The 10,201-nt window shown below is 42.9% G+C and overlaps 1 pseudogene across 1 annotated transcript; it reads right to left on the minus strand.

Annotated features, from left to right (window-relative positions):
• Positions 1-758: 758 nt before the first annotated feature.
• Positions 759-9,560, minus strand: LOC105996691 (annotated as a pseudogene). The gene is made up of 2 exons (XR_001175616.1): positions 9,552-9,560; positions 759-2,234 (listed from the first exon to the last, which is right to left on the minus strand). The product of XR_001175616.1 is annotated as a very-long-chain 3-oxoacyl-CoA reductase pseudogene (transcript).
• Positions 9,561-10,201: the final 641 nt, after the last annotated feature.

The raw sequence follows: 10,201 nt of genomic DNA on the forward strand, positions 1-10,201 counted from the left end.
CCCCCCCCACACACACACACAACACAGAGACCAAACCAACGCAAATTGGGTCCTATAGAGAATGCATTCAGAACCATGACCATATAATCACAAGAGGTTAATGCAGCTTTCCTCAAAGCCTGTCTCCTGGCTCTCTTGTATCCGTGGTCCTGAGCAATCAATAAATGTTCAGGTACCTTTGTTACTCTCCACCCCCACCTTGCAGAGTGGACCCTGGGAATCCTCCATTTTCATGTATTGTCCAAGGTTTCTACACACACACACACACACACACACACACACACACACACTTCACCATGAGAATTAACTCATTTAATTAAAAGTAAACTTATTACCAGGCACCGGTTGCTCACGCCTGTAATCCTAGCTACTCAAGAGGCTGAGAGCTAAGAATCACAGTTCAAAGCCAGCCCAGCTAAGAAAGCCCAAACTCTTTTTTTTTTTTTTTTGGTTTTACCATCTTTTATTATATTGCCAACAATCCAGTACTACGGAGCACAATTCAAAGTAAAATGTCATTTTCCTTGGTAGTATTTACTATTACAGAAGAGTGTTGCCATAAGTAAGCAGAAATAAGAAGGCCACTCTTCCGGGTGGGTCTCAGTGGCCTCACAGGAAGTTTTGGTTTCAATGTACGTTTTTGTCCATTTACCTTTATAATTACATCATCCCACAAAGCTCTCAGTATTACATACCTTCCAACTGAGAGGAAATAACATAAGGAATTATATTTTACCTTCACGTGCCACTTATTTCATAATCACTTCTATGTCATTAGTTTTCAGAAAAAAGTACTACCATATAAACGTATAGACTGGAACATACATTTAGAAAACATCCCCAAAATGTGGAAATTGCAACATGTCTACCCTGTATGAGAACAGTTAACCCCCATCCCCCAAAAGTATTAAAAACAAAAAAGAATAGCTAGCCGTTACATTTTTTATAGCGTTTCACAGAAAATGCTAGAATAATAATCACTGGCATTGAGTAGGTGAAACTGTTGAGTTTCACTTTTGACTCTATCATCCCTTCTTATTACGTTCTTGGTAATATTAGTTTTATATCCATTTGGCATAAGCATTTATATTAAACATTGAAATCACAAGCCATAGTATGTATCAGGAACTCTAAAAGCATCTTGTTTTTTTTTCCCCAAAAGTGAGCCATGTTAGTAATTACTGAGACAAATGCAGATTCTGGGGACCGGCAGGTACCTTGCAGTGAATATATAAAGGCCAAAACATCTGGCCAGGTGACTCAAGAGTAAACCACTCTCAATTTTTCTTTGTTTTCTTCAGATAGCGTGCTCGTACGGCCTTGTTGAAACCCATCGTTATTTTAAAATACATCCAACGAGGCAGGATTGAGTTTACTGAGCCCATAAGAGTGTGGATCAGGTACCCAGTGGTTCTGGACTGCAAGCCTACTGTTTTAATTGCAGATTTCACAAATGTGTCTGGAGAAGGCTTATCAAAGGTTGGCTTTCGGATTTTAGCCAGTTTAGTAGCTATGAAGTATGGCAGGACACTCTGCACAAAGATGCCCTTGCTCTTATACTCCTCATGGAGGCACTGAGAGAAGAAATCTACAAAAGCCTTGGTTGCAGAGTAGATGGTCAACAGGGGAACTGGGAGCATGCCACTGGCAGAGGAGATATTCAGAATCACCCCTTTAGATCTTTCTACCATGCCAGGCAGCACCAATCGGGTCACCTTACAAACAGAAAGAATATGTGTATTTATCAGTTTCTTGATAGTATTGTCCAAGTCAGGAACATCCAAAAAGTACTCAGGATACTCATATGACATTCCCACGTTATTCACTAGAACACCAACTTCCAGACCTGTCAGGCCTGTTTTAATTTTATCATAAATATCTTCTGAACTGAAATCAACAGCAATGGTCCTTGTCTCCACTTTGAATTTTTCTTTTATATCACTGGAAACTTGGTTCAGTTTATCCTGTGATCTGCTGATTAAGACAATCTTCATTCCACGCTTTGCTAACTCTTCGGCATATGATTTTCCAATTCCATCAGTACTGCCTGTGACAACTGCCCAGGCACCGAGCCACGGGCCGACCCCGGCCTCATGACCCACACCCCAGACCCGGAAGGCGGTGAAGAGCGAGCACAAGACGCGCAGGACCACGTAGGCCACCGTGCTCGCGCCCACCCAGTACAGGAAGCCGGCGGCGGGCACAGGCTCTCCATGGCTTCTAACTAGACCTCGCTACCTCCGTGAATGAATCCAAACTCTTATCTCCAAACAACCATCCAAAAGCCAGAAGCAGAGATGTAACAAAAACCAAAAAAAAAAAAAAAGCTAAGGGTCAGGGCCCAGACCCTGAGTTCAAGACCCAATAGTGGTATAAAACAACAACAACAAAAAATGTAAGCCACTCAAGCTATGGGTCCAGTCATTTCTCCATGATTAGGGGCTGTGGGGACAGGGAAGATGTTATGATCTCTAAGTCTTCCCTTCAACTGGAGTCCAGGCAGGGCAGGAGGCCCCCTTGTGGAGAGGCTTTGGTACTACAGGCTCTACCAGCCACTACTCAGTTACATAGTCACTGTCTACATTTTTTATTCCATCGTCTGGAAAATGGAAGCAATACCACTTCACTGATGATTCAATGAAAGCAACAAGATGAGGACTTTATAACAGATCTGGAAGGCCGCAACTTCCGTGTGGATGATGATGATGATGACAATTAATTATCCTATGAGTCTCCCCCTACACCATCCCCACCACCATTTTGTTATTATCAAGACCTCAGAAGGCCATTGAGAAGTTACCAAAGATATCCCAGCACTGGTGGCTCACGCCTCCTGGCTACTCAGGAGGTTAAGAGCTGAGGATCGTGGTTCAAGACCAGTTCAGGCAGGAAAGTATGTGAGAGACTTTTATCTCCACTGAGCTACAAGAAAAGCCAGAAGTAGCATTGTGGCTCAAAGTCATAGAGTACTAGTCTTGAGTATGAAAGCTCGGGGAAAGCCCTCAGGCCCTGAGTTCAAGCACCAGGAAAGATTACAGAATAACAGGCTATCTGGTATTTTCCCCCCACTCTCCAGATGAGTTTTTCTTCAGCAGAATCATCATCTGAGGATGACATAAGGCAGACTGGCTCGATGCCTTATATAAGTGAAGAGACCATTATTCCCAAGAGAACGAGAGGCACAACTCCCACACTCCCATCCTCCCTTGCTCACCCAGGGCTGCAGAAAACCTAGGCTTGTCAGAAAACATGCCCTTGATCCATCTCCAGAATCTCTCCAACAACCTAAAGTTAATTGGGTGCCATGGGGAGAGTGGGCAGTAGGAGAGAGAAGAGAAGAGGTGAAGGTTCCACGTAATGCCATCACCAGAATTCAATTCTGTTTCTTCAACTTGAAACCTAATAAAGGTAGGAATCTCTTGAGAAATAAGGTGTGTGTGTGTGTGTGTGTGTGTGTGTGTGTGTGTGTGTGTGCAAATGGCAGAAGGGAAGGGTAAGTCTCAGAGAAGCAATGCCATTTTTCTTCAGAATTGCTGATTGTGATATAATAAACTAAAGATCAACTCTGTTGCTACGCATCTCTCTTTTGATGGCTGACTTCTTTGTTTCATTCCTTTTGGATGTGACTCACTCAATCTCATGTTTACATATTCTGAGTTGGGAAACCCAGAGTAAAGGCAAGAGATAGAAATACAGAAGTGTTTTCCAAACAGGTCCTCAGTCACTAAGAGCTTGTGTGACCATTGGAACTTCACACTGTACATTGTAAGAGCTTCACATGTGTTCCTGCAAAATTTTGCAATATGCCTGAGTTGCTCAGAGTCTAGAATACAGGATTAGAAATTATATCATTAGAGTCTATAGAATTTGTCTATAGCCTGTAGTCTGGGGAAGATTAATTTGAACTTGATATATACTTAATCATCATATCTTCTTGATATCTTCTTAGTCAAATCATAATTTAAAAGGGAAGCAACAAGCTGATTTACTGCTAGGTGCTGGTGGCGCATGACTATAATCCTAGCTACTCAAGAGGCTGAGATCTCAGTCTAAAGCAAGCTGGGGCAGAAAAGATGTCTTATTATCTTTTATTAACTGCCAAAAGGGCTGGGAATGTGGTTTAGTGGTAAAGTGCTCACCTAGCATGCATGAAGCCTTGCATTCAATTCCTCAGTACCAAATACACAGAAAAAGCCAGAAGTACATAGCTAGCAAGATAAATAGAAAGCCCATGGATTGGGAGAAGATCTTCACTAGTCATACAATGGACAAGGGTCTCATATCTAAAATATACTTGGAACTCGAAAATTAAATCCTCCAACAACAAATCCTCAAAGAAACAACTGCCCAATAAATAAGTGGGCTAAAGACTTAAAGAGAAATTTATTTGAAGAGGAAATAAGAATGGCCAATAGACACATGAAGAAATGCTCAACCTTTCTAGCCATAAAAGAAATGCAAATCAAAACAACATTGACATTTTACCTCACCCCAGTTAGAATGGCTAGAATCAAGAACTCTAATAACAACAGATGCTGGAGGGGATGTGGCCAGAAGGGAACCTTACTGCATTGTTGGTGGGAGTGTAAACTTGTTCAACCACTTTGGAAAGCAGTATGGACAATCTTCAAAATACTGCACATAGAGCTCCCCTATGATCCAGCAATCCCACTTTTGGGCATTTACCCAAATGATCACAAACAAGGCCATACTAAGGCTACCAGCACAACCATGTTTATCGCAGCATTATTTACCATAGCTCAGATATGGAACCAACCCAGATGCCCCTCAGTAGATGAATGGATCAAGAAAATGTGATATATATATATATATATAAGATATATATATAATATATATATATATATATATATAGTGTATGTGTGTATACACAATAGAATTCTATGCCTCCATCAGAAAGAATGGCATTGCCCCATTTGTTAGGAAATGGAAAGACTTGGAAAAAATTATATTAAGTGTAGCAAGCCAGGCCCAAAGAAACATAGGTCCCATGGTTTCCCTTATGTGCAATAACTAGTACATGTGTAGGACAAGCAGAAAAGGCCAAAAGCTATGTACATGTGACCATATAAGATGATGTTAAGCGAAATGAACCCCAAGATAGGAACACAAATATCTTTTTTCTTTTTTGCTATTGTTTCTAACATATTTATAATGTACCATGTGATTTTTTTGTTTCCCCCATGGTATAACCCCTGTTTTTACTGCATTTGATGTCAGTGCCCTGCATCTTATATATACACTTTTCTAATTCGGGGAGGGGAAGGGAAAAAACAAAATGCTTAAATAAGGATACAGTTTGACCCACTGTAACAATGAGATGTACAAAACACTATGTTGAAAATGAGCTTTACAACTTTGGTGGGGGTGGGGGACACAGTAGTTGTGGAGGTGGAAGGGAAGGGATGGTAGGTGAAAAATAAAGGAGGCGGCAACAATGCTCAATAGGAAATGTACTCATTACCTTGCTCATGTAACTGTAACCCCTCCGTACAGCATTTTTACAATAAAAAACATACCAAAAAAAAAAAGCCAGAAGTGGCACTGTGGCTTGAGTGCTAGCCTTGAGCAAAAGAAGCTTGGGGACAGGGCCCAGATCCTGAGTTCAAGGCCCCTTCTGCCCCCCTGGATAAAAAGGCTAATTAACTACCAGAAGATTAGAAGTGGAACTGTGAGCTCAAGTGGTAGACCACCAGCCTTGAGCAAAAAAAAAACGAGCTCAGAGACACTGCCAAGGCCCTGAGTTCAAGCCACAAGAGCAGCACACATTTAAAAAAATCTTTCTTCTCAATAGCAGCGTTATGCTGGTGCATTAGAAAGAAACCATAAATCACGAGACCCAAAGAGCACTAGATTCTTATCTTTGGAGAGCTCTCATAAAGAGAGGTAATGTAGCTACAAAATAAAATCCTGAGTTTAAACCTACCTTGACTTAGACTGACTGAGTTCAATCCCCTTCACTTTCATTTCATAGTTTCAAAACGGTTTTATTCAGCATATACATGAGAAGATTTTACCATGAATGTGGGGTTTTTAAAAAAGCAATAAGGCTGTAATCCTAGCTATTCAGGAGGAACGAAAAAAAATTAAGATTATGTTGTGGAGATTACACATGATTCTTCCACTTGGGAAACCACCCACCTTCTCCTTTCCATATGTTCTCGTCCATCTCATGTGGTTCCTCTGGGCCTCATTGAGAAAAACTAGTCTCCCCATTCACAGGTGAGCTCCTATTAGCTATTAGTTCCTATTAGCCTGGCCAATCAGATTACCCCAGCCTGGCCAATCAGAATGTTTAATTCCCTCTGAATACAGTAATTGGGTCAGGGATGGGCAAATGCCCAAGTTCATGAACAGTTCTTCCTCATCGAATACATTTACCAGATTATAAGAGGGGGAAATGCTGTTTTCTTCTAGATTCATCAACCATATTAATCCTGAAAGTCTAGGACTCTAGGATGGTCCAGACCCATTCATCCTAAGTATTTGAGATTATTTCCCATCTGTTATTTTAAGACCTTTAGGAAGAAGGAAGCACATTGTGGCGATGGTACAAGATCTCATGGCTGCTCTTTCTATCCTCTCTCAGTAAAAGATCATCATGGCTTTGGAGACACATGGAGACTTGGGTCTCCACCCTGCCATTTGATGGCTGTGTGACTTTGTGTGACATAACCTCTGCTTCCCATTTCATAAAGCACCTTTCTAGTCTATGGTACACCGTGGGCATGAAAGAGATGATACTGAGCCGGGTGTCGGCGGCTCACGCCTGTAATCCTAGCTACTCAGGAGGCTGAGATCTGAGGATCGCGGTCCAAAGCCAGCCCCAGCAGGAAAGTCTGTGAGACTGTATCTCCAATAAACCACTAGAAAACTGGAATGGAGCTGTGGCTCAAGTGGTAGAGCGCTCACCTTGAGCTAAAGAGCACAGGGACAGCACCCAAGCCCAGAGTTCAAGCTCCATGACCGACAAAAAAAAAGAGAGAGAGAGATGATAACTGCTGATACCATTATTACCACTAATTACTGTGAATAGTTTCGTATGTCTCCATTCATTCAGGCTGTTATGAGAGAAAATTCATAGACTAGACAGTGCCCCAACCAAACTCTCCATCTTATAGATAGAGAAGCAGACCCCCTCAAAGGAAAAAGACTTGTCAGGGTCACAAATTGGCCTTGAGAATATTGAGAGCAAAAAATCACTTTGCAACTTCTCAGACTAGCTGTTTCTCAGTTTGGGGGGGGGGGAATTCTCCCGACAGGATCAAACCTCACTCTCAAATCGCTTTTCTGTTAAGCAGCGTGAGGAACAGGAAGGATCCGTGGGATTTTCTTGTTTGGGTAATGATCTTGCTTCCTTTGGCGAGGATCTGTTCTAGGCAGATGCATCGTGTAACCCTCCTGGACTTCACACTCCAAGACCTGCCTGCCTAGAGAGCGCCAAAGACTTGAAACAGAATTCCTACTACAGGATTAGCATCTCTGCCCAGGGGCTAGTCATGCCCTGATTTAACTTATAACTTCTTTCTGCTGAGGAAAACCCTGCTAGTTTGCTCAACCCGTCAATGCTGACTCTACTTATTTCCACCGTTCAGACTCTCTTTTTTCTTCTTCTTATGGGTCTTTAAGTAGTTGTGCAAAGGGTTTCAGTTCAACATGGTCAATGGGGGAGCACAGGGCACCTCGATCCACATCACCTCTTCCTTTCATTCTCCCCAGTCTCTCTTGACCCCACCAATCCCTTAATTTTCCTAGCTCCATTTCCATGTGTATACATTGAATATATGATACTGCATTCATCTACCCCCACCTCTCTCCATTCATCTGTCCCCTCCCCTGGGTCTTTCTTCTCTCCTCCCCCTCCCCCCACAACACACCTCAAATTCCAGCTTCCTGGTGTTGTTTGTTAGGCTGTAAGTTGTTCAGAGGACTTAACACCACTGGACTTCTCCCCCCCATGTACCACACCGTAGTCAGTATGTGTGTGTGTATATGTGTATGGCCCTGTATATGTTTACACATATTTATAAGTTAGATCTATCCTCCACATGTGAGAGGAAATGCACAATCTTTGTCTCTCTGGACCTGACTTATGTCACTTGACATCATTTTTTTTTTCCAGGTCCTTCCATTTCTCTGGAAATGATGCACTATTGTTCCCTCTGGACGGACGGATAAGTAAAATAGCACAATTCATTACCATGCGATATCTATTACTTTCCTAGCCTCCCAATGAGTCATGTAATCAAAAACAGATCTTGGAATGTGGGATGGGGTACCCTCGGTTCCCCCAATTAGTCCCACTGCACACCGAAAGCTGTATAACCATGGTTTTAAATGCATTTTCTCAAACTTTTAAGATTCACTTTCCTTGCTGAAAAATCACAGAAAATGGCACACACACAGACACACACACACACATACACACACAGACACACACACACACACAGACACACACACACACAGACAGACACACACACACAGACACACACACAGACACACACACACAGACACACACACACAGACACACACACACAGACACACACAGACAGACACACACACACACAGACACACACACAGACAACACACACACACACACACACACACACACACACCTTCGCCAGACTCTGATAGCCTTCTGGCTCTTGGTAATTCTGTCACCAGCTGGATTATAGTCCACTAATGGGTGGCGGGTTCCAAAGAGACAGAAGGCTGTTTTCCATCCATTTGTTATTTTAATGACAACGAATTACCCCAGAAGCCTTGTTAAAACCTCATTTAATCTGGGGATGGGGGCAGTGGGGGGGGGGAAGAAGCACAGAAAGACAATTAAGAAGGAATGTGGTAATATCAGCATCTATCAAACGCAAAAATAATGGAGTGGAAGGAAGCCGGCCAAGGCCAGGTTCAGCTGGCCCCAGCCAAGCCCAGCTATCTATGAAGCTACTCAGCATTAGCTACCTGTTTGCTTAACTCTCACTTGAGACAGAAAACCTGGCAGACTTATTCTCAAACTGTAGTGTACACGTGATTAGAAAAACTTGAACTCTGACTGCACAGTCAAGACCTAAGGAAGAAATGAAGGAACAGCACTCCTGTCCGGCCAGATTTTTGAGATCATTTCACAATCTCTTCACCTAACAGATGTGCAGATCATAAACTCAGAGTGGAGCAGGGAAGCAGGGCTTTTTTTTTTTTTTTAACAGATGAGCCTTTGTATGTGGCCTTGATGTCATCTGAAACATCATTTGCCAATGCTCCATGATTCTAGTCTTGACTCTGGCGTTGACAGGCAGTGGTTCAGTTCTCTCATCTCCAAAGCAGGGCTGACCAGTATTGTCCATCTCAGGATATTGTTGGAAGGTTTATATGTGATAGAGACAAAGAAAGAAAGCGCTAAACATCACCCTTCATATTTAAGGTATGGAACTGTACTACTATGCTCCTTGGGGAGAGAGGTCTAGGCAGAGACTTCTGTCTTCGAATCCTGTTGCTGACACTGAGGAAAGTCAATGTATTCATCTAGTCCTCACTCTCGTCATCTTTAAATGAAGACCTGAGATCAAGCGATGTCTTTAGCCCTAACCACCTACTAACCCATACAACCCTAGACTCCAGACCACTGACCAGCTCCATAGAATATTTTCCTGTAGAGGTAAAATGCTCCCTATGATCCTCAGTGCTTGGGAGATTAGAGGATGCTGCTCAAAATCTCATCTCTTCATCCCTGAGTCTTTTTTTTTTTTTGGTCAGTCATGGGGCCTGAACTCTGGGCCTGGGCACTGTCCCTCAGCTCTTCAGCTCAAGGCTAGTGCCCTACCACTTGAGCCACACTACCACTTCAGGCTTTTTTCTGCTTATGAGGTGCTGATGAATTGAACCCAGGGTGTCATGCATGCAAGGCAAGCGCTCTACCACCTGCCCAGCCCCCTGAGTCAATTTTTTTTAAGAATTATTCTGAAACCCCCAAACAGTTGCCCAGGGTGTGAGAAAGCTGCCCTAGGCTGGCTTCAAACAGCGATCCTCAGAATCCCAGCCTCCTGAGTAGCTAGGATTACAGGCCTGAGCCACCAGCGCCAGACTCACTGCTTATTTTCAAGACTGGATCTCAATGTGTATACCCAGGTCCGCCTGCACTGTGATCTTCCTACTTGTGCTTCCCTGGGTTGCTGTGGTGCACCCC

This window comes from Dipodomys ordii, unplaced genomic scaffold (assembly GCF_000151885.1).
Source record: "Dipodomys ordii isolate 6190 unplaced genomic scaffold, Dord_2.0 Scaffold135, whole genome shotgun sequence".
NCBI lineage: Eukaryota > Metazoa > Chordata > Mammalia > Rodentia > Heteromyidae > Dipodomys > Dipodomys ordii.